Raw genomic sequence first — 26,235 nt, forward strand, 5'->3', positions numbered from 1 at the left:
CCGCCGATCAAACAAGCCCCGCCCCCGCAGAGGGGGTGGGGCGTGTGGGGACTGGCAGCCCCCTCGCCCGTTTGATTGGCATTTCTGACAGCCAGTCAAAGGCGGGGGAAGTTCAGACGGGGGCGGGGTTGCTGTGAGATTATCCAATAGGCGAGTGGGGCGAGGGTTGGACTCGGCTGACCCCCGCACAGCCTCCACTCGTCTCCCCGCCCCGGCTGGGTGAGGAGACGGTGGAGGGGAATTTTGCAGCCGCCTTCCCAGCCAGCCCCTGCGCCCGGGCATGGGGAAACCCCGTGTCTTTTGTCAGGGCGGCCCGCCATTTCCGAGCGAGTGTTGGTGGGGGCGGGGGGGAGGGATGGGGAATGGATGGGTAGGGGAGGGGCTGCGGAAGCAGTGGCGGCTGCAGCTGCATCGGTTCACAGACCGAGGCCGGTGTCGGCAAAGCAAGAGTCGGCCCCAAGCTGCAAATAGACTGAATAGTCTCGTGATACGAATGGTTACCTGACGGGGGGAGGGGGGAGAAAGTCCCAAAAATAACAACAAACCCTATCCCGCCTGGACCAAGTTTTTATTTTCGTTTAAAAAAAAACCTCTGAAAATCGAGAACTTTATCAACAACCTGCAAATTCCGCCCCCTCTTCCTCAGCAACCCCCATGTTCGTTTTCCCCACCCACAGAAACGTCAGAGAGAAGCTGTAAAAAGGCACGGTCCGTGACCTCAGGAAAGCCCGAGGCTCGGCTTAAGGCCTGGTTGGATGAATCCTGAGCTTTTTAACAATAACACAAAAAATAAACACACAAGGAAGGAAAGAGAGTGTGAGAGAGAGGAAAACAGAACATTAGAAGAGGGGAGAAGGCAGTCCTATTCAGAAACGATTATTGAGAGAGAAATCGGTGAGTTTTCCTGTTTATAATTAGGTTGCCAAGAAATTTGATGGGTTTTATTGGTGTGGGTGTTGATGGTGTTTACATGATGAACACTGCGCACTGAAATATATATATGAAATCATTTTAAGCTGATTTTCAAAGCATCCTTTTCCATTTTAGTCTTCGATATTACATTTAGAAGGATAAATGAGTAAGCTAATGTGTATTTTGGTAGATTTATTCCACCTCGTGCAACTTCATCTCTAATGTTTTCTTCATTAGAAAACAACATGAAAGGCCCCAGGGTAGCACTCAGTTAGGAGACATCCGGTTCTGAGATCTGCTCAGGTATTTCTCCCCCTCAAAACATCATCTGCATTCAACCTGCACAAGTATCATAATGATACAAACGTTTAAGACTTTATTATCAAAATTATAGAAATATTAGAAGTAACTTGACGTTTTGAATACTTTGTATCATGAAACGTATTTTCAAGTTACATGAATCAGAAAATCAAACAGATTTATTTGGCTTATTGTTATGTCAATTCCGATTGTTGCATCCAGTTTTTCATCAATAATATCCCAGTAAGAAAAAATATCAGAATGGCAGGTAGGATTTCTGTTGCTATTTTTTGATGAACAACTTTAAATAAATAGATTATTTGTTGTAGAAAAAGGGAACGCACCTTTTCTTGTATTAATTTAGAGCATGGTCTCTTGGAACCACATGGTCTACAAAGGTGTTCTGGCTGAAGATGACACAGATGTTTGGTTTAGTTTTGCCTGCCTTAGATGGATTTTTATTGCAGAGTTTCTAATAAATTTTAAAGTTAGTTTTCACCGGTGAGGTTGGAATGAAGTGCAAATTTTAAAATGTTTATCGTGTAGCCAGCGTCGATGCTTTTAGCTATCGAGGTGAAAAGATGGTTCCTGTATCATAAATCCACACCTTGTTATGAAATGTTAATACTGGCCGTCAGTCCATTTTATCTTTGTCACTGTTGTTTCTGAGACGCACGTTAAATTCTCAGTTGAACCTTTATCTTTTTAAATCCTGGGGTAGGGGGGGGGGACGACGACGACTTTGGTTGCAAGTCATAACAAACTATACAGTTTGTTGTAAAGCGTAGTCAATTATGTCGTGGAGATTCTGCTCTCCTTTCGATGTTTCTCAGAGGCCTAACAATAAATCGATGTAAATTTAACATTGCCCCGCGTCACCAGGAAGCCAAATCCCATGTCTTAAAAAAAGGTCTCCAGACCAAGAATGCTAATTGCCAACTTTGTATCTACGATATTGCTTTCACGCAGATCCTCTTTTCGATAGTAAGCAGCATAACAACTTAAATTTTCTTGGCGTGTAAAATCATCGTGATTATCCATAACCTAAACTCTGACCTAGTTATTTATCCTTAAATCTTCAGAGGTAACTTGTGCCGTGTGTGTATGTGTGTGTGTGTGTGTGTGTGTGTGTGAGAGAGAAGGGAGGGAGGGAGGGGGGGGGGGGGGGGGGGGGATGTTGGGGGAAGGGTTGGTAGTCTGCTCTTACTGTGTTGGTTTTGTCTGAAGGTTTTTTTAAGGTTGGTCTTCGAGTGGTGATTTGAAAGTTATTTGGTTTTTATATCGAATTTCTTGGAAATTGCTTCTGTTGTATTTAAAGGTAAGAATGGGCATTAACTTGAAGAGGTTAAATGTAGAACGATGGCTTATTATTTCACTGAAATTATTAAGATCTACATAAGATATAGATTAATTGCAATGCTGATATTCTTTGGTGTATTAACTTCCAAAGCTTAGATCTGATTTACTTTATTCAAAGTAATTTAATCCATATTAGTGGTCGAGAAAACATAAAATCGATTATTAGGACCCCGCGTTGTAATTGCAGAATTCAAAAAGAGAGAAATCAGGTTGGTATTGTGTTCTATTAGTAGAACTGGTTATTGTGTGGACAGAGAATTCGGCTCTATGCTGGGCGAAGCTTGCTATATTCGGCGTTAGCGGAAATTGAGTCTCAGGCTTTGAAGTTAAGGCAAGGCCCGATATGTCTGGGAAGCAGGATTGCACTTCAGGAGCCTGACACAAATGTTTAGCGCTGGAACAGTCGATGCAACACCTGTACAGGTCTTCAGCTTCCTTGGATACGGATGGTAAAAGTGGATTTATTACGTTTATTTTGTTTGTGGTCAGTAGTGAATTCTCCCATGTTGTATTTTTAATAAAAAGGGGGAGGGGTAGTGCAACCACGTACTAGATACTGAAATAGAAATGTTATATGTATTAACAGGATTATATATTGCCCGATTTTCTTCTGATAACTGCCTTATTAATAAGTTTTGAGATTGCTATTTTGAAACTAATGATTAATTTTCTTGAGGACGAGTGGAAGCATTCCTGTACAAGAATCAGAGTGGGGGAGGGGATTGATTTTAAATCTAGTTCCATCAGTTCCAGCACTTCGACAGATCCAAGACTTAAAAATTGGTGTTCTTAAAAACATTTTCATTCGCTGATTGCCAAGTCTGTATAAGGGAAAAGTTAAAAAACATTATTCATATTTTGGGGTGTTTAGGATTTGTAGGTTGCACACTTGCAGCTTTTCAAATCTGTGTGAGAAGCTTGATATCGGAGCAAGAGTACGCGAATTACCAGGAAGATACTATTTGATACTAGCAAAAGTACATATTGTTCAGGAGTCCATATTTTTGTCACGTTCGATACCAGTCTTTGATCCAGGCATTTCGTTTTATGCTTTAATGATCTCGCATCTTACTCAAATGTCTTGTGTAGCTGGGAGATTTTAGACTGTTATGACCCTGTCCCAAGAAAAAAAAATGAAGTTCGAAATCAAATGGGGTCTGAATGACTCGTACATTCCATTAACCATACGTGTGTTCCAAAGCAATGGATTACAAACGTTAAGATTGTTGCAGACAAACGAGCGTTCGTTTATTATTCATAACCTTCATCTTTATTACCTTGATCAGTAAATACAAAAGAGAACGAAGTTGGTGGATTTGTGACTACGGGACAATCTTTAACAGTTAGTTTAAAGATTGTGTGTTGCAGTTGAGGGTGTGGGGGAGGGGGAGGGGAAGGAGCGCCTGTGTAGAATGCCACTTCATTGATACACTGTAGTGAACGTTGTGATGTATTTCTTCGAGTCACGAGCCGAAATTGCTCCCGGGACTAAAATATATTTTGGATATTTGTAGAGGTTGTGCATTATTTTATGGTGTTAGGAAATCGATTTTCAAATGCCTTTTTTTCTATTCTCAATGCTTCTGTTGACGTTGCTTTTGTGGGTTGTTAAAGGTTACCCCGAACGATGACCTGTCAATTAAGTACATGAAATAACGTTTAATATGTTCCGTTGAAAAGTCGCACACTATATGTGGCATCGTGGAAGAAACTGGCTAATGGCTTTGGTGAAATTTGATCTTGGATGAAGTTCTCTCGCATACTAATTAACAGGCAGATGGTCGTGGTGCGTTCGTCTTGAGTGAAGACTGTGTATAAATTTTGGTCACGCTGATAAATTGTCAATCTCTCCAACATTAAACTACCAAAGATAAACAGATTCTTCATATTTTTTATTATCCCTGTTTCAATATAGAACAGTACGGCAAAATATTTAAAGCAACTTGGCTTTTTGTGTTTTAGTAAGGAAACTGACAGATTGGATTTAGGACGTGGTTTTGTCGATTGCAGAGCATACGAGTGGATTAGCAAATGGATAAATAAAAGCAAACCGTATTGTTCAGGCTGCCACGTCCATATAATTAAGGCACAATGAACATGGAAGATTATAATTGGTATCTTTTTTAAATAGGCAACAACATTTAAACCTATGTTGGGCAATAAATACCTATCAGTAGCGGCCCACATCAAGCCTGGAGCTGGAGTACTTCGTTATCCTGCGAGCGCACCGAAGTCCTGGGCGGGACGTGTTTCTATGATATACGCTAATGTTTATATGGGACATAATTTTATTCTATGTAGGGCTTTTAAGGATATAATTAAATTTAGAATACAGTCTTGGAAAATCCGTGAAAATGGTTTTTATGCAAGCGTTTGAGTAATAGAATAACATGCATATTCAATCCTTGTGTTTTAAGCTCGAATAGGCCTTTCATGAAAATGGCTGCAGTTGCGTCTTCTTGTAGCCTTCGTTTCCATCTGTAGATTCCCGCGAAGAATTTTTAAGTTTTTTGCAACATTTGCCAAATTTGAATGGTATTGACCAATTTTTGAATCGAAGTGGGCCGATATCTCCGAGAAAAACTTCACGACTGCAAGCCTACTTTTTGTCGTACTCTACTACATTATTTAATTGTATTTTATTGGAAACTGAATGAGAGTTCAGGAATTAGGTTACAGGTGCGAAATCATTAATGTACCTCGTTACGAATATTTTATGCAAATCCAAACAGTAGATGCTTCGAGTTTGTTATTGAGAATCCTTTAGAATCCACGATTTGGGTATACATGTGCGAACGGGGGGGGGGGGGGGGGAAGGGAATGTGAAATTGCCTGCTATTTTCTGAAATTATACTACATTGTTGTCCTTCACGACTGGCACGTGATTAATTGTACATGAGATGTTAACTGGTTTTATAGAAAAATGAATAATTACCATTGTGGATCTTTGCCTGTGTGCAGCATTTCCAATTGACTGACAATTTAATGTATAATGTTTGGGAAACATGGCTGCATTTCTAAAGATTAAAGCAATGTTTTTGAAGAGACATCGTCAGCACCTTGATCACAATTTTCCCAATTCCAACCCCCCCCCCCCCCCCCCCCCCATCTATTTGCCACGTTTTATGGATGGGTTTATAAACATCGAGCAAATAATTCAAATTATAACTTTAAAGACAAGTAAGTAAAATTAGTCCACCCAGCAAGACAATTTCATAACCAGTGAGTAATAGATGTCACAAATGACAAATTATTTGTCGTTCTCCGCACAGCTCCTTTAGAAATTAGTTTGCAATGGATTGTTTCCTATGAGTTTTGGATCATGGCGTGTTGACAGACCGCAGTTGATCTAAAGTTAGGTAATTGGTCGAAGTTGCGTTTCCCTTCTCCTGCATTAGGATTAAAAATGAGATATGCAAATTAAGTACATCGACCCCATTTTCTTAAGGTGTTTGGAATGATTCCAGTACGATTTTCACCTTTTATCAAGCGTTTGGTTTTTGATTGGCTGATTATTTTCTAATACGATTGTTACATTTATTTTAAAAAGGTCTCGCGTGCAGAAATCGTAGAATTACGTTTGTTTTATGATTTATAAATTCTGGTGATTAATCAAAGATCGTGTTTTATTAAACACTATTCCGACTTATCCTCAACCGGAAATCATTTTGGAATGGTGCGAGGCATACTCCACGTAAGATCAGCAAACATCTCCTTTTTTGGAGAACGCTGCAGCCAAACGTCTGTTTAGATGTTTGTTTCGACCCGACGTTTAATGTGTTACAAAGCGCAAGGCGAGCGTCTTTAAAACTATTTTTTCTAACATTCTGCGACTGATGTTTTCTATTTGGCTGGGTCATATTTTAACTTTTGTCGCTAGTGCTGTTGCCAATGGCGGACATCCCGCCTCCCACCTCTGACCATTCATAGGTGCAACTCCTTGCTCAAAGTATTTGACAGAATTTCCTTACTAAAGCTGGATTTGGATAATCGGGGGAGGGAAGGAAGGGGGAACGCGACGTTGCCGGTTCTATTTAGAGGGCTTACTGAATTAAAGCGATTTTTGAATTAAAGTGATCATTCGCACCAGTAACGCTCTAATATCTGATTAGGCAAGGGAGAAAAGGAAAAAAACCCGATAGATTTTTTTGCTGCTGGGCAGCCATGAATTCGGGACGCCATTTTTTACAGGGCTATGAGCACGTAGATAATCCTTTAAATTTATTTTGCGAAATCGATTTGTTTTTAAACGAATATAGACGTTGAATGGGAAATGGCTACCCCCACTTTGGATTTTCCTGTGCAATTGTGAGTGTAATTTCACAATGCAACAGAGGAATGTAAGGCGTGCGATTGCAGAAACAGCCGGTGCCTGGAGGTGGATTAATGTCTCAGAGAGATTGCATCATCCTCGCTCCCACTGGGCCTCTAAAACCTTTCCAGCTGTAAAGTAGCCAAAAATAAACCAATTATGAAAGAGCACAAACATAGGCGGCTGATTTTTGCAGCATATGTATAAAGGAACTGCACTGAGGTGTGCCCTCATTCCCTCGATCCAAAAGCTCTTCGCAGAAAATGGATTACTTTATTTTTCTTCTTTTTAAAACGACCACGATGCCCATCCACGCAAATAACAAGGAATTAACGAGAAATACCGCATCCTGACATTTGTAATTCACCATACAATTAATCCGACGACCCATTCACGGGTTATCTTTCGAAGATGAAGGGAATCGCTCCAGTTTGCTTTGGGTTAAGGTGGACATATTGCACCTATATTTCCCGAACGATTGATGGAAATAAAGCGATTCGTTAATTTTGTGCCAGATTGTCTTTGCGTGCTGACGTTAAGAAGCATGCGCATAGACTCTAATATTGTTGCCATTCTTATATCCTTCCTGCGAGGGGCAATCCGAGACGTAAAACAAACGTTTATGGTTTCTTATCTACGTTTCCCATCGGAAACCACCGTCCCATAGTTGTGGAGATTCATTCAACCATGAATCCTGTTTAGACCTCTTTAGCACGGAAAACAACAAACTGTAGGAAATACTCAGCTAGCTAGCCAGCAAAATTAACGTGATTTTTTTGTGGGGGAATATAAATTGGAACTCCGGAGGCAGATTGTGAATGCAACCCGACAATGCAATAAATCCAGAGCAGCGCCATAGAAATGAATTTTTAAAACAAAATGTTATCTCCCATTGAAAGAAACAAAAGAACTACGGAGCAGGAGTAGACCAACCAGCCCCTTGATCCTCCTTTGGCATTTCTTGTGATCATGGCTGATTCAGTCTTGGTACCACCATTTTCCTTCTCTCCACTCCCACTTCAGACCCAACGGGGTGATCTATTGTCTATACATATAGAAACATAGAAAATAGGTGCAGGAAGAGGCCATTTGGCCCTTCATTTCATTGCGATCATGGCTTATCGTTACAATCAGTAACCTGTGCCTGCCTTCTCCCCGTATCCCTTGATTCCACTAGCCCCGAGAGCTCTATCTAACTCTCTTGTTCTTGAATGTGTAGGAACAATCTATGTTGTTCGTGCTATACTTAAAAAAACCAAAAAAAACCTTGCCTGCGGTATTCTCTTTGGATACTTCGTGATTTCAGCAGTTACTGCTGCTCTGAATTGAAACATGTTAGTTGTACCTATGTAAGCACTCTTGCATTTTTATTCTTTATTAAAAAAATTACAAAAGTGACCACGGTTGTGAGAGAAAAGGGCAAGAAAACATGAATCAAGTTTTGCAACATTGAACTTATTTTGTGGAAGCTTGCAGGTTATGCTAATCAAAGCAAAAGCATGGATTATTTTGAGATAGGAGAAGAGGATGTGAGAATTCAAAATTATGTTGCGCTGAATCTTGTTTGAAATGTGTTTGATGCAGGGAAAGTAAAGGAACATACGACTTATTTGAAATTCTCTCTATTGACTCTCCAATGGGAGAATGGTCACAGGAGATTTTATTAAAATGGATTATCACAGAAGGAGAAGAACGTTGGAGGCTTTCGGAATCTGCTTACTTTCCTAATTTTCCTTTCTATGAGCACAAAATGAATGTCGGCATAGGTTCTCCCAGAAGTAGGTGCATGGGCTGTTGTACACCGAACATCTTGAGCCTGAAGGTATATCTGATTGATTGATTAAAGCTAGACATTTGGAAGAGATTATGTGGTATCCTCAAGGACCTATCTTTTAATCTCAGTATATTGCAACTGGCTGTAGGAGACAGATTTTTCATCAATAATGGTTGTCTCAGACAGTTTAAAAACAACTTCAGATTTTAGTCTATAGGCTTAATGAAAAGACCTGCCTTTCAGAAGAATATTTTCCACTTGCAAAATTTAGTGAATTTGGCGTTCTTCTTGTTGCTGTGTGTTTTGAGGTCGCCTCATATGGGACAAATCCTTCTGATGAACAGAGCAAAGGGGTGGCAGGTTTTGCAGAATGTGTTACCAAATGAACTTTCCATTCACATCACTACTGGTGTATATTGAATTTTGCTGGAACACTCAGCTCCACACTTCATCATAGCCTTGACCCAAATGTAGCTCAATTTTAGAGTGAGATGAGTGGTAAAACTGGAGTCAATGCGCTTCAGGTGTAACATACTCAATTGGTTGCAATCATACTTTGCAGAATGATTTGATGATTGTGGTTATCGAAGGTTGGTTTAGTTTAGAGATACAGCTGTGAAACAGGCCAACAGAGTACCAGCCGAATAGCAATCAATACTAGGGACAATTTAAATTATACCAAGCCAATTAACCTACAAACCTGTACATCTTTAGAATCTAGTCTGTTATCTCGGTCACGGGACCTATCTTTGAGAGTTCCTGAGAAATGTCAAGCAATATTTACAGCGCATAAGCACAAGGCAATCCATCCAAGCTCATCTCCAAACTTGGAGTCAGCACTTACCTCTGCAACTGGATCCTCGATTTTCTGACCAACAAACCAGAATCAGAGAGAATAGGTCAACCTCTACAATAATCCCCAACACTGGTGCCCTGTAAGGATGCATTCTCAGCCCCCTTTTTTATTCTTTATACACCCATGACTGCAGCCAAATACAAATCCAACTCAATTTACAAAGTCGCAGATGACACCACCAAACAAGGCCTGGTAATAAATAATGACAAGACGGAGTACGGGAATGAGATTGAGAACCTCATATCCTAGTGCCAAGATAACAACCTTTCCGTCAATGTTAGCAATACCAAGGAGATTGTGATCGACTTCAGAAAGCGAAGCAGTACATATACCTTGACGGCGCCGAAGTAGAGATGGTTGAAAGCTTCAAGTTCCTAGGAGTAAATATCACCAGCAACTTGGCCTGGACCAGCCATATTGAAGCAATGACCAAGAAAGCACACAAACACCTCTACTTCATTAGAAGGCTTTGGAAGTTCGGCATACAAGTTTCACCAACTTCTATAGATGTGCAGCAGAAAGCAATTTATTGGGATACATCACAGTATGGTTTGGGAACATCCTCATCCAAGACCACAAGAAATAGCAGAGAATTGTAGACGCAGCCCAGACCATCACACAAACCAACCTCCCCTGCATTGACACCATCTACGCTTCACGCTGCCTCGGCAAGGCCACCAGCATAATAAAGGACGAATCATTTCGGACACTCTTCTCCCCTCTCCCATTAAGCACGAGGTACAGAAGTTGGATAGCACATGCCTCCAGATTCATCCCAGCTGGTATCAGACAATTGAACTATCCTATCACCAACTAGAAAGGGGTTCTGACTTACCTTCTACATCATTGGTGACCTTTGGACTATCTTTAATCAGACTTTACTGGACTTTATAATGCATTAAACATTATTCCCTTTATCATATATCTGTACATGGTGAAATGGTTGATTGTAATCATGTATAGCCTTTCCGCTGACTGGATAGCATGTAACAAAATCAAAAATGCTTTTTACTGTACCTCAGTACATGCGGCAATAGATGAAACAACATATCCTTTTCAATGAAGAGAGTTAAATCACATAATCATTACATCGAATGGCAACACTGTCACTGAGTGCTACCATCAACACCCACAGGTCCATCATTGACATGAAACTCAACTGGGCAGCCAAATAGATACTGTGACTAAATGTAATGGGTCAGAGGCTGGGTATTTAGCAAATCGCTCATCTTTTCTGCCATCTTCAAAGCACAGTTCAGGACAGGGAGAATATTTTCCACTTCCGTAGAAGAGTGCAGCTCCAACAATATAAGAAGGGTCTCGACCCGAAACGTCACCCGTTCCTTCTCTCCAGAGGTGCTGTTACTCCTGCATTTTGTGTCTATCTTCATATGAAACTCGACGCTACGGATAAATAAACCCACATGATTGCAATCTGCTCCAACATGAGTAGTGTGGAGATGCAAGGACTGCAGATGCTGGAATCTTGAACAAAGTGCTGGAGGAACTCAGCCAGTCAGGCAGCATTTCAAAGCTTTTGACTCGGGTCTGAAGAAGGGCCGTGATCCGAAACTTGATTTAACCATTCCATCCAGAGATGCTGCCTGGCCCGTAAAGTTCCTTCATTACTTTGTGTTTTGCCACTAAAATGTGCAAAAGGCGTTGCAATTGCTTATCTGAGATACTCTAATAGCAACCCCTAAACCTGTAGGCACTTCCACCACAAACTAATAGGCACCTGTGAGCATCATCATTTAAAGGCTCCTTTCTTTGTCACATTACATCCTGACTTGGAAATATATTGCCATTCCTTTATTGCTTCATGGGTCAAAGCCTAAATTCCATACATAACAGCATTGTAGGTGTACTCATGCTAGTTATTCAACAAGGTGGCTCATCACTACTTTCCCCATGAGAAATAAAGGCAGGCCTTGTCAGTGATGCCTGTGGTTGTAAATTTGATTCTGGTATTTTTAAATAACAGGAAAACTGGAGACATTATACAATGCAAACATTGTGTTGTCAATTTTCAGCGTTTATTGAATCAGTAAATTGCCTGATCCATCATGTGGATCCACCCATAATATGAACATTTTGAGATGGAAGATAGAATTTGGACAACAATATTATTTCAAATAATTTCACAGGCAGAATTCATTAACCAGATTTCAATAAATCAAGATTTTGAAAGGGAACAACAGACTTTCTGCCTCTGGCATAAATTAAATATTGGATTCTACAGGCAAGCCTTGGATAGAACTTGATCTTATAATTGAAGGATATATCACAGAAGGCCACCTTTGCTTCACATAGTTTTTTACTGAGTTCAGAAGGTACTGTTTATTTCTCTGATGGAGTCAAAGACCTATACAGTATAGAATATAGAACAGTACAATATAGGAAAAGATCCTTCAGCTCACAATGTCAGTGCTGACCATGATCCCAAAGTAAACTAATCCCACCTGTCTGCACAAGGTCCATGTCGTTCTATTCCCTGCATGCTCATTTGTCTGTTTAACTGCTTTTTAAATGTGGTATATCTGCTTCTACCATTTGCCCCGCCAGCACCTATTGTCTGTGTGTCATTTGGTAGTAATAAAAGCATACTTGGTATATCCCCTTTAAACATTCCTCTTATTTGCCCGCTCTGATATTTCTGTACTGGGAAAATAGGTTATGACCATGTACCCTATTTATGCCTGTATATACTTCTATTAGGTTGCTCCGCGACTTCCTACACTCTAACGCAAATAATTCAAATTTCTCCCATTATAGCTGCTTCTCTCCAATCCAGGTAAAGTCCTGGAGAACCTCTTCTGCACCCACTTCAATACCTTCACATCCTTCCTATAATGTGGTGACCAGAACTGCACACAATACTCCAACTGTGGCCTAATCAGTTTTATAAAATCGCAAATGACTTGCTAACCTTTGCACTCTACATGCTGACTGACAAAATCAAGCATCTGTGCACCGTCTTTATCACTTATTCACTTGTGTTGTCCACTTTCAGAAAACAATGTATTTCTTCCTTAAACATAATAGTCTATATCTCTTGTTTCCCTTATCTCTAACTAGTCTGAAGAAGGGTCTCGACCCGAAACATCACCTATGCCCTTTCTCCAGAGATGCTGCTTGTCCCGCTGAGTTACTCTAGTTTTTAGTGCCTTATCTTCGGTTTAAACCAGCATCTGCAGTTCCTTCCTTAAGATCCTTCTGTATATCATTGGTTCTAAGGGTCCCGTCACTTGCTGTTCCTCTTGTATTTGACCTCCCAAAATGCATTACCTCACACTTGTGACAACCTTTGCTCAATTTCCACAATGCAACTTGCTAATAAGACCACCTACATTTTCATTAGTTATTTGTATTTGGTCCCAGCACTGATCATTGTGCAACACGAATTGTCATAGACCTCCAGTCAGAATAACATTCCCTCACCACTGCCCTCTGTTTTCACTGACCAAACACGTTTTGAATCCAACCTGCCAAGTCACACTGGATCCAAGTGACTTAATTTTCTATCAGCCAACCACAAGGGATCTTGTCAAATGCTTTATAAAAGTCCATCCACTGCCCTACTATTTAATCACCTCTTCAGTTCATTTAAATCTGTGCGGTATGACATCCTCTGCATAGTTATGCTGACTTTCCCCAATAAGTACAAATATACCTAGACCTGAAAAATCTTTTCCAATAGTTTTGCTACCACTGATGTCAAGGTCACGCCTATAATTTGTTGGATTATCGCTTTTATCCATTCTATACAAATAAACAACATTGGCTATTTTCCAGTCTTTCCAGCCTAAAGACAATATAAAGATCTTGGCCATGGCTTCGGCTATCTCTGCTTTGCATCCCTCAGCATTTTGGGATAGATCTCGTCAGCCCCATAAGACTTCTTGATTAGCACAGGTGTCAGAGGTTATAATAATAATAATACATTTTATTTGTCATATGTAGGTTGGCACAGGGTTAACGGTACAATGAAATGTATTTGACAGGACAACGGGTCACCTCAGCAGTAATATTCCAAGGATAAATAAGATTAGAAAATGACATTAGTAAGGTAAAAAGACAATATTAAAAATAGTTAAAAAGACAATATTAAAAAATAATCAACATATATGATTTGAAATGTGTTTATGAGTTCAGAAGCTTGATGGTAGAAACTGTTCTTAAGTCTGGTGGTACGCGCAGCCATACTCCTGTATCGTCTGCCTGACGGTAACAAAGAGAACAGCCAGCGTGCTGGGTGACTGTGGTCCTTGATGATGCTGCGTGCCTTCCGCAGGCACCGCCAGTAGAAAATGTCCTGAATGGCCGGAAGACAGTTGCCAGTGATGTGCTGTGCCGTCTTCACCACTCTCTGTAGTGATTTGTGGCTGTGGGCAGAATAGTTCCCGTACCAGACTGTAATGTAGCCCTTCAGTAGGCTCGATGGTGCATCTGTAGAAGTTTGTGAAGCTGCTGGCGTTCATGCCAAACTTCCTTGGTCTTCTCAGGAAAAAGAGCTGTTGGTGGGCCTTCTTTGTTATTGTGTCCGTGTGCAGTGTCCAGGAAAGATCCTCAGTGATGTACACACTGAAGAACTTAAAGCTGCTGACCCTTTCAACCTCAGCATCACCGATGTGGATGGGGAGGTGTCCACTCACCCGCTGTCTCCTGTAGTCCACAATCATCTCTTTAGTTTTGCTGACATTGTGAGAGAAGTTATTTTCCTGGCACCAGCTATTTAGTGCCTTTACCTCCTCTCTCTAGGCCATCTCATTGTTGTCTGTGATGAGGCCCAAGATGGTCGTGTTGTCAGCAAACTTTAGGATGCTGTTTGAGCTGTGCTTAACAGTACAGTCGTGCGTGAACAGGGAGTACAGGAGAGGACTGAGCACACAGCCCTGTGGTGTGCCTGTGTTGAGGATCAGTGAGGAAGTTATGGGGAGAAGGCAGAAGGATGGGGTTAGGATGGAGAGATAGTTCAGCCATGATTGAATGGCGGAGTAGACTTGATGGGCCAATTGGCCTAATTCTATTATTCTTTATGACTTATCCACCTCAATGTGGTTCAAGACACCCAACACCGCTTCATTCTTAATGTCTAGAATAGCAACATACCCCTCCATGATCTCATTACCACCCACACTGTTCACAAAAACGTGCCCTTCTGCCCCCTCATGTCCATGCTACCCATTATATCTACCTACACTAATCCAGGTCTGAAGAAGGGTCTCAACCCAAAACGTCATCCATTCATTCTCTCCAGAGATGCTGCCTGTCCTGCTGAGTTACTCCAGCTTTTTGTGTCAATCTTTGGTTTAAACCAGCATCTGCAGTTCCTTCTTATACACTAATCCATTTACTTGTATCAGGCCTGCTGTACATTAATGATTTTAATTCTGGTCTAAATGCTTCTTAAATGTCATGAGAGTATCTCTCTGCCACCTCTTCAGTCAGCACATTCCTCTGTGTGAAAATATTCATCTTCTGATTCCGTCTAAACCTTTATCTCTCACCTTAAACCAATGTCCTTTACGAGGAAAATAGACAAATCTACCCTATCTATCTCCCCATTACTTTATGTCACCCCTCAGCCTCCTCTGTTTGATGGGAAACTAACCCAATCGATCCAGTCTCCTCTAATGTGAATGCAACAATCCAGACAACATCCTGCTGAATCTCCTCTGTATGCTCCTGTAATGTAATCAGGTCTTCATACAATACTCCATATCTGCCTAACCAATTTTTCTAAAGTTGTAAAATGATGTCCCAGCTCTTATGTGGTACAGAACATGGAATTTGCTGATAGATATAACATTTTATTTAGTTTGGGTTTGTCTGCCACATTTGCCACTATTCTTTTATTGTTTACTAAGCCAAGGAGATGCAGTAACTTGTTGCCATTTTTTTAAAGCAGTGGATAACACATTGAAAAGTGAACAAATAAACTGAAGGTTAACAGTATTTTGAACATTCTGATTTTAGCAAGTGATTCATTATCATCCTTATTTTCAAGAGTTTATTTGCTTTTTCAACGTTAACAGTTTCTAGTTGATTTTTGATTTGATTTTGATTTTAACATGATGTAGTTTTATCTATGAGGAATCAATTTGATGAATAGATGGAAAGCAACATGAGTACAATATACATTTTACCTGGAGTCCAGATTAGAATTATATTGATGAACCATTAGTCACCAGCTCAATCTTGCCTACCTTATAACATTTGAAAAGAGCCGATTATTTTATGGACTTTGGGTCAGTACTTCTCTCAAAAATCAAGTTTTCGTGGTATGGTAAATATGAAAATGCTTAGCCCAAATCAAAATAGCATTAAGGTGTGTGTGTGTAAAATGCAAGTGACTTATGGAGCTATAAAGCTTTTCAGTGTTTCAAGTATACCTTATTTTCCCTTTTGGAGTCCTGTCCCAGTAGTTTTGCATGTTATCCAATGAAATTATACCATACATGACTAGATCAGTGGGTGCAAAAGAGAAAATAAACAGAGTTCAGAATATAGTATTACAGATAGAGAAAGTGTGGATAAAAAAGCACTTGTCAGAATGAGAAAGATTGGAAGATTGAGAAATTCACCCTGAGCATATGAAAGGCCTATTCATGTGTCTTAACAGTGGGGTAGAAGCTGTGCTTGTACTTGAACTGATGTTCTGTACTTCCAAGCTTTTGTTCCTTCTGTCCAACGGGAGAGGGGAGAAGAGCGAATGACCGAGGTGCGTGGAACTTGATAATGTGGTGTAGGGAGGGGGCGGCTGGTTTGCGCAATGGACTGGGCCGCATTTGCAACACTGCGATTTCTTGCAGTCTTGGACAGAACAGCTGCCACATCAAATGTGATGCATCGGGATAGGATGCTTTCTATGGTTCATCTGTCGAAATTGGTAAGAGTCATTGGAGACATGCTGAATTTCCATAACCTTCATAGGACATACAAAGCACATTGGTGTGCTTTCACGGCTGTGGTGTTAATGTTGTTGGACAAGGACAAATTATTGTTGATATTTACACCAGGGAATTTGAAGCTCTCGACCATCTCCAGTTCAGCACCATTGATGCAGACTAGGATGTGTAACTCACCCTGCTTCCTAAAGACAATGACCAAGTCCTTTATTTTGTTGATATTGAGGGGCAGCCTCCCTTCAGCTTCCATGTGGCGCAGCGGTAGAGTTACAGCGCTTGCAGTGCCAGAGATCCGGGTTTGGTCCCGACTGTGGGTGCTGTCTGTACGGAGTTTGTATGTTCTCCCCGTGACCGCGTGGGTTTTCTCTGAGATCTTCGGTTTCCTCTCACACTCCAAAGACGTACAGATTTGTAGGTTAATTACATAGAAACTGAAACATAGAAAATAGGTGCAGGAGGAGGGCATTTGGCCCTTCATACCAGCACCGCCATTCATTGTGATCATGGCTGATCATCCACAATCAATAACCCGTGCCTGCCTTCTCCCCATATCCCTTGATTCCACTAGCCCCTAGATCTCTATCCAACTCTCTCTTAAAACTATCCAGTGATTTGGCCTCCACTGCCCTCCGTGGCAGAGAATTCCACAAATTCACAACTCTGGGTGAAAAAGTTCCTTCTCACCTCAGTTTTAAATGGCCTCCCCTTTATTCTAAGACTGTGGCCCCTGGTTCTGAACTCGCCTAACATTGGGAACATTTTTCCTGCAATTGACTTGGTGTATGTGTAAAAATTGTCCCTAGTGTGTGTAGGGTAGTGTTAATGTGCGGGGATCGCTGGTCGGTGCGGACTCGGTGGGCCGAAGGGCCTATTTCCGCGCTGTATCTAAACATGTACTGAGGCCACCATGTTCCGCTTTCCAAACTCACCACAAAATTGTTGGCTTGACACCATACTATTAAATTCTCTGTATCCTTCCTGTACTCCTCATCATTGTCTGAAATTGGAACCACTGCAGGGGTGCCATCTGCAAACATGCAAATGGATTTAGAGCAGAATTTGGCCACTCAATTGTGAATGTGTAGGGATTGTAGTATGGGGCTGAGAACACAGGCGTGTGGGGTACTGATGGTGAGAATTATTGTGCAGGCTGTTTTGTTTCCTATACTGATTGCAACCTATGGGTCAGGAAGTCAAGGATCACATTGCAGGGGGCAGCGAAGGAGGGGGGCTGATGGGGAGGGGAGAGGTGATGAAACCTAGTTCTAGGAGTTTGGAGATGAGTTTGGTTAGAATTATGGTGTTGAAGGCAATGTCATTATCAATAAATCGGAGTCAGACTTGGATGTCCAGATGATCCAGGATTGAGTATAGGGCTAGGGAGATGGCATGTACAATGGACCTGGTGTGACGGTGGACAAATTGTAGTGGATCAAGGCTGTCTGGGAGGCTGGAGTTGATGTATGCCATGACCAGCCTCTCAAAGCTCTTCGCAATAAAGGAGTCACTGATTGGTAGTCACTAAAAGCATGCTACCTGTCATTCTTTGGCATTGGGACAATAGCAGTCTTAAAGTAGGCGGGAACCTCAGACTAGAGTAAGGAGAGGGTAAAGATGCTTGCAAATAATCCTGCCAGCTGGTCCGCACATGTTTTAAGAGCACAGCTGGGGATTCCATCTGGTCCAGTTGTTTTCTATGGATTCAATCTTTGGAAGATTGATCTGACGTCAGTTTGGTGACAGTGGATACAGGTGCTCTTAACGCTGTCAGAGCAAAGGATGTCATTCCTTAAACGTTTTGAAAGCGAGCATAGAATGCATTGAGCTTGTTGGCAAAGGGTCCGTTGTTGCTAATGATTCTGTCCGACTTTGCTTTGTAGCCTGTTATTACATGCAAGCAGTGCCACAATCGACTTATGTCTGTGTGGTTAGTTTGGAACTCTAGCTTGATCTGCAATTGGCTCTTGGCATCACTGATGGCATTGCCGAGATTTCTTGTGCAGATTGGGATCACCCGACTAGAACACCTCAGACTTGGTCATTATTAGGGAATGGATTTCATGGTTCATACGTGGTTTTCGGTCGGGGAACGCTCAGATTTACTCTTTGGCATGGAATCCTCTACACACTGTTGAAGTCTGTGACGACAGTGGTGTACTCATTTGGTTAGGTCACTGAGTCCTTGAATATAGACCAGTCCACTGACTCAAAGCAGCCATGTGGGAGCTTGCCTATTTCCTCAGACCAACACTGTTCAACTTTCTGTGTCGGGTCCTCATGCTCCAGTTTCTGCTTGTAAGCAGGGAGAAGTAGCTCAGCTTTCCAAAATGCAGGTGGGGGAATGTAGTGGTATGTGCCTTTGACAGTTGCATAGCAGTGGTAAAAAGCCCCTGGTGGGAAAGAGACATATTGATAGTATTGTGGTAGCACATTCTTCAGGTTGACCTGGTTGAAGTCACTGGCTATGATAAATAAGGCCTTATTTATCCTTCGTTTCAAAGCTATCGTGAGTGGTGAAGAGTATGCTCACAGTATTGCCATGTCCGAGCACCACAAAGTGTTGATTAGGAAGCAGACCCTTCCATCTCTTACCTTGCCCGAGATATTATTTTAATTATCATTGACTGCATGTTAGGATTAAATGTAAAATGTGACAAGGTGTCATGTTGTCATATATAGAAAATAGAATGTTTTTATTCAGCGTTTTTTTACTCCAGCATTTTGTGTCTATCTTTGGTATAAACCAGCATCTGCAGTTCCTTCCTACAAAGAATGTTGTTAGTACCAGGCTATTTTGGTGGAATCTTACCTGGAATGCTGCTGGAGAAATATTCTCAGCTCAATGGAACATTTTGCCACCATACTTTATAAACACCCTTCTTTTAAAATATATTATTCTATCCACACTGCAACAGAATATGTGGCAACAGGATTGGGTGTGCCTTTTGGTATTTTGATACTTCTGTATCTGCCACAGAAGGCAGTGGAGGCCAATTCACTGGATATTTTCAAGAGAGTTAGATTTAGCTCTTCGGGCCAAAGGAATCAAGGGATATGGGGAAAAAGCAGGAACAGGGTTTTGATTTGAGATGATCAGCCATGATCATATTGAATGGCGGTGCTGGCTCGAAGGGCAGAATAGCCTGCTCCTGCACCTATTTTTCAATGTTTCTATGACTAAAAACAGCAGAAGTATGTTTGGTAGAAAGTGACAAATTTAAGCATTGACCTGACATTTTGCTTTGTAGGACAATGATTAACCTCAGTTTAATCTCTCTTTCTGGGATTGAAACATTCCAAGCAAAAAATTAACCATGAACATTATTTTCGTGCCTAATGTTGCTTTTAGCATGAAATACAGTAATAATGATCTCCAGCTTCTTGTGGCATGGTTGGAATTGGTTGTAATTAATATCATTGGGCTTCTTTCATTGTCAATCCTGGATCACACACTTCCAATTCAAATTTTGTAATAAAAAGATAGTGAATATCAACTTTATTCTAACCACTGCATTCAATAGACAGTTTTTAAATTGCACAAAAGTTTGTATGAAACTTGCATTTGGTCATTTATTGAACCAAATTCTGTGTTATCAGAGATTTTACTTTGTTTTTTAGGTTATAACCTGGTTTCCACTTAATTGAATACCTACACTAGATTGAGAAGATCTAATAATTTTGGATAGAACACACACAGCGCAGCACCAGAAAAATAGCTAAATGCGTTGAAAAATAGTCAGTAAAAATAATGTTTGGGGTAATGTTAATCGAGTAGAAAAAGTGATTTATAAAAGTAAAGCCTTTGTTCTGGTTTCAAGTGGTCACCATCAGGTGCTCTGGTTTCATAAACATCAGATGTGCACCATTTTATGAGAAAAAAACAAAGTGCTGAAGGAACCGGGTCAGGCAGCATCTGTGGAGACATTTCTGGTCTGATGGAGTGGGGGGCGGGTGGGGAGGAAGCTGGAAAAGAGGTGGGACTGGAGCAAAACTCTGGTGAGGATAGGGGGGGGGGGGCACTGGCAGGTAGGGGAGCTGCAAAGCGTAGCTGTCGAGTCGGGTACAATTACAACATTTAAAACATTTTGACAGGGACACGGACAATTACAATTTAGAAAGATATAGGCCAAACACAGGCAAATTGGATCAGCTCAGATTGGCATCTTGGTCAGCATGGACCCAGTTCATTGAAGGGCATGTTTCCATGCTGTATCTTTCTTAGGCCCTCCTTGGCTGACCATGGGTGATGCATCCTAGTTGTCTGCTTGCTCCACACCTCGGCTAGAGCAGCGTCGCTGGTGGCTGAAGAGACCAATGCGTATAACACTGTCTAATTCAGGGCAAGGTTTTATTAAACAAGGGCATTTAACTCAACCATTCAGAGATTTTCATGAACCAAGTTCGCACACTGCAGAGGATGCCTACAGCCACATAACAGCTGGTAAATCCATCCCGCCGGTCTCTCAAATGTGTGTTTGTATATACGGGCTGTACATAAGTCAGGTGTCCATAACCTGGGCAGGACCTGCATTCTAAATTCATTACATTGTTTGTAGTTTGTAAATGGACTCCGATGGTTAACGTTTGTGCATAATTTCTTCTGTGTTTGAGATAAATCCCTGCCCTAGGAAGCAATTACGAAGCTGGTCGTTTGTCTGCAAATTTTGAGTTAGTTTAATATGGGTGTGCCAAGGTGCAGTACTGCGATACTCTTAATTTGCTCGAAGTACGTCATCAAAGCTTATGAAATATTTAGAAAATCAGTGCCAAGGCTTATTTCTTCATGCAGCTCTTCCAGTATTAGATTTTGTAATCAAAGTTAATAATGGTTACATTTCATTTCTGATTGGTGAAAGTCCTGGCCTATTTAATCATTAATATGATACCAGAACATAAAATTTTCTACACACTAGTACCTCACTTGGCACAAAGAAAGCGTCTCCAGGAAAGAGAGTGTTAATGGAATCACCACTAAAAGGTATTATTATAGCACCACACACAGAGAAAAGAAAGGCAGACAGTGTTCCCGTGGTTGCTGGTTGTTGAGCTTGTTCCATAAAGAAATCTCGGCTAAGAAGAGCAACTAGACCAAGTGGACCCAAACCTCTCCTGCATTGGTGCAGCACCCTCTCCCCACCCCTCCCCTCTCCCCACCCCTCCCCTCTCCCCACCCCTCCCCTCCCCTCCCCTCTCCCCACCCCTCCCCTCCCCTCTCCCCCTCCTCCCCCTTCCCCTCCCCCCTCTTTTCCTCATCCCCCTCAACCCCCCTTATCATCCCTCCTCCCCCCCTCCACCCACTTCCCCCCCTCCCACTCTCTCCCCTCCCTCCCAAAGAGATAGATTTAAACTTTAAAATGTGAATAACTTAAAAAATATAACACCGATTTCAATGAAACTTCTTCCATTAGCACCAAAGGGTCGCGCTATCGTGTACCGTTTTGGCTGTAGTTCAGGAACAAACAAACAAACAAACAAACAAATGAGAGTTTCAGTCTAGATGCAGCCAAAAGTAGAGAAGAGAGAAAGCAGTTTCCATCATCATTTTTAACAGAAAGACTTCAGGATCCAGACACAGCACAACAGGGCAGCCACTGCCTGCCCCCAACAACGATGTGGATTTGCAGTGACAGGTCAATATTTAGTTCATCATTTTTTTGTAATGTTAATCGAGGAAAACATATTGGCCACAAAAGCAGAAACTTCAAATTGATGCATTACCAATTAAACTTGAGCATCTACCCATATATATCCTCTGCATGATGCCTTATCTGGAGTTTAGACCCCAAATACAACATTCTATCAAAACTGTGCGGAAAGATCAGGCTAGATATTGTGATCAAATTCAATAGGGAGAGAAAGAACAAAAATACAGCACCCCAGCTGTTACCTGTACGAGATAAACAAACTGACCACAATATAACCACAGGAATTTGAGGAAAGTGATACCGAGATTAAAAATCAGCCACAGTCTTACTGAATAGCAGAATCTCAGGAGCGAGTGAATGGTCTACACATGCTTCTATTTTTTTGTAATGTATAGACAATCATTGCTTAATACAGGTGTTAGAGGTTATGGGGAGAAGGCAGAAGAACAGGGTTAAGAGGGTGAGATAGATTAGCCATGATTGAATGGTGGAGTAGATTTGATGGGCCGAATGGCCTAATTCTACTCCTATTCCTTATGACCTTGTAATCAGATGTGCAATTTTTCTGTTATGTTTTATGGAGTTGCTTATTTTCTGAACTAGCAGGTTAAATGTTAAAGGTTGAAGCAAGCTGTCAGGGAGGGAAATGAATTAAAAAGTACACAGTAAAAGTCCAATAATCCAGCACCCGCTGGACTTTAATGGTGCCGGAGTAGCACGTTCTCTTGACTGTTAGATATTGCTCCTATTAATACACCAACACACTTTTAATTCATTTAAAAAAATGTTCCATAATGGTACAATAATTTTCCTGGTGAGCTAGGTGACTTTAAAGGGGGCACGTAGAACAGGCCCCCCCCCAGTGAATTTAAAAGGAGCACGGGGGTGAAGCCTCTTGAGTTTAAAAGGATTGTTACGGGTGCTTGGGAATAGGGACCCCAGTGTATTTAAAGGGATCCTTGGTGAACCAAATGTCAAACAGTAGGTTTCCACACAAAGGATAGGTGTTATTGGAGTTTTGCTGTAAGATACATATTTTTGGAGTTTTGCTGTAGGATAAATATTGTTGGTGTTTTGCTGTAGAATAAGTATTATTGGAGTTTTGTTGTAGTTGGGCATGATTGAAAATTAATCAAATCTCTCAATGTTGGACTCAAACGGTCATCATACATAGGGCTATTTTCTGGTGCTGAAGTATTCATTGAGAAGCTCTGTGTGTTTAGTCTGTGGGAGCGTTTCACTTTCTGAATGTACTTAAATCACATTGTGCACTTATCAAATAGTAGACACAGACATAATGATCATTATGCATAATAACTGTTCTTAAAGTTGATATATTACAGCTAAGAAGGCCAGCTGTATAAATTGAAGCTAACTTTTCAATGAGTTGCCATAGTATTCCTTGCATGATTCTGATGCAGCACCTTCTTAAGTACTTTAGTTTAGTTTAGAGATCCCGTGTGGAAACAGGCCCTTCGGCCCACCAAGTCCGCACTGACCAGCGATCACCGCAGTTAGTTTAGTTTAGAGATACAGTGTGGAAACAGGCCCTTTGGCCCACCGAGTCCGCACCGACCAGCGATCACTGCATATTAATACTATCCTACACACACTAGGGACAATTTACATTTATATGAAGCCAATTAACCTACAAACCTGTACATCTTTGGAGTGTGGGAGGAACCAGAGCACCCGAAGAAAACCCACACAGGTCATGGGGAGAAAGTATAAACTCCATGCAGACAGCACCTGTAGTCAGGATCAAACCCAGGTCTCTGGTGCTGGGTTCTTTTATTGCATAGTCAACTGTCAAGAGTGTATAATGGACGTAGGTACCGACAATAAAACAATGAAACTCTTACTTAGAGCAACATAACAGGCCTGAAAAACACAATACCCACACATAATATAGAATAAATCAATTAAAAAATCAATAAATTAGTAATCACAATACTAATGCAAAATACTCATAGTCCTTAGTACAATAAAGACAGTCCATAGAAATTCATAGTGGGGTTAGTGCTGTATAGTATTCACGAGCCGGATGGTTGTTGGGCCATTCTTGAACCTGATGGTAATGTTTATAGATTCCCATACCTTATTTCCAATGGTAGGAGTGGCATGAGAGCATAGCTAGGGTGATGTGGGTCCTTGATTATATTGATTGGCCTTATGAACCAGCGCCTCCTATAGATAGACACCAAATGCTGGAGTAACTCAGCGGGACAGGCAGCATCTCTGGAGAGAAGGAATGGGTGACGCTTCAGATCTAAATGTCACCCTCCTATAGATCCCTTCGATGGTGGAGAGGTCGTTACCTGTGATGGACCGGGCAGTGTCTTCTGCAATTCTGTAACCAATATTCTCAACTGCAATATTCAACAGCAAATATCTGGCAGCATTTGTAGAGAAATAAACTTTTAGCAGAAACCTTTGTGAACTTTCATCAACACCTATCAGAATTTTATAAAGGAAAATATTATTCTCAGTTGCAAGATAGCTCCTATATTAAATTGTCCTCTTGTGGGAGAATCTCCATCTTCAGATCACTATTTAAGAAGGGAGGTAACAGATGAGTCTATTTTTTTGCTCTGAGGTTCAAGTCTTTGGAATTGACTTCCTCAAAGAGTGATGAAATTAGAGTCTTAATATTTTTAAAGCGGAGGTAGATATTTGATAGATGGATATAGACGGAAAGGAATGTGGAGTTCAGTCTCGATACCATTAAAAGGCAGAGAAAGTTTGAGAAGTAGAATGCCATATGTCTGATAATTTTATAAAGTTGGCAACTCTTCCAGCCAGGAAACAGACCCTTCAGATCTCAAACCCTGTGTCCATCATAAAGCATCCATAAATTGTGAATAAACTAATTCCAGTTATTCCTGCTATGCTCCAATAAACACTTCATCAATTCCATCCCCCACCTAAACTCTAGTGACTAATGAATCTAATAAGCTGCACCTTTTTAGGATCTAGAAGGAAAACCATGTGGTCACAAGGAGAATGCTCATGTAAAGGACAGACAGCATCAGAGGTCAGGATTGGAGATGTGAGGCAAAGGCTCAATTGTATGCCATTCAGGCATATGGCATTCTACTTCTCAATTGTGACATCCCATGAAATGATAATATAAGAAAGTTGAGTTTTATAAGGTCAAGCAAGTTCTCAAAAACAAATATCCTTGTTAGGAAGTTAAATGACAGTTTTATAGTTGGATAAGAGAAAATAATATTTTGAAAATTCAAATGGAGGTAGGTTGGAGTGTGTGAAGTCATACTTGTATTTATTTGGCTAGTCTGCATGAATTTCCAGCCAATGATGCTTCTCAGGATATTGATGTTGAGGGGTTTAGTGATGGTAATGCCAATGAATCAAGATTAGGTGGTTAGAATTTATCTTGTGGGAGATGGTCATTTCTGCCACCATTTCGTCTGTTAATGTTATTTACCACATATCAGCAGATGGTTAAATGTTGTCTTGGTCTTGCTGCATCCAGGCATTGACAGTTTCATTTGCCGAGTTGTTATGAATGGAATTCAAAAATTATGCAATCAATAGATATTCCCACTTGGATGATGGAAGGAAGCAGCAGAAAATAGGTACCATAACTTGCTTCTGAAATAATCTCCTGGATGAATGTGGAGTTATGCATTTTGGTAGTAGGAATTAAGGCGCAGACTATTTTCACAATGAGAGGAGAGAATTCAGAAACCGGAGGTGCAAAAGGACTTTAGAGTGCTGGTGTAGGATTCCCTAAAAGTTAATTTGCAAGTCGAATTTGTAGTGAGGAAGGCAAATGCAATTATTTATTTCGAGAGGACTAGAATATAAAACCAGGCATGTAAGGCTGAGGCTTTATAAGGCACTAGTCAGACTACATTTGGAGTATTGTGAGCAGTTGTTGGGCCCCATATGTAGGGATGCATGTGCTGACATTGGAGATGGTTCACAAGAAGGTTTTCAAGAATGATCCCAGGAATGATTGGGTTAACATATGATGAGCGTTTGACGACACTGGGCCTGTACCCACTGGAGTTTAGGATGAAGAGGGACCTCATTGAAACTTACCCAATAGTGAAAGGCCTGGATAGAGTGAGGAGTGAGGAGAGGATGTTTCCACTAGTGGGAGTCTAGGCCCAGAGACCTCAGCCTCAGAATAAAAGGAT

The 26,235-nt window shown here is 41.1% G+C and overlaps 1 protein-coding gene across 8 annotated transcripts in view; it reads left to right on the plus strand.

Annotated features, from left to right (window-relative positions):
* The first annotated feature begins 393 nt into the window (after positions 1-393).
* Positions 394-26,235, plus strand: part of setd5 (SET domain containing 5) — a 142,319-nt gene continuing 116,477 nt past the window's right edge. For 4 of the 8 annotated variants that reach the window (XM_078414114.1, XM_078414120.1, XM_078414122.1 and 1 more), the window contains exon 1: positions 394-894. The gene's annotated coding sequence lies outside the window, so the exon portion shown is untranslated. Of the gene's footprint in view, positions 895-2,407; positions 2,531-2,931; positions 3,021-26,235 lie in introns of those variants that run through there. The other 4 variants (XM_078414115.1, XM_078414118.1, XM_078414119.1 and 1 more) reach the window with 4 other exon arrangements.

Source organism: Rhinoraja longicauda, chromosome 17 (assembly GCF_053455715.1).
Source record: "Rhinoraja longicauda isolate Sanriku21f chromosome 17, sRhiLon1.1, whole genome shotgun sequence".
In the NCBI taxonomy this organism is placed as follows: Eukaryota; Metazoa; Chordata; class Chondrichthyes; order Rajiformes; family Arhynchobatidae; genus Rhinoraja; species Rhinoraja longicauda.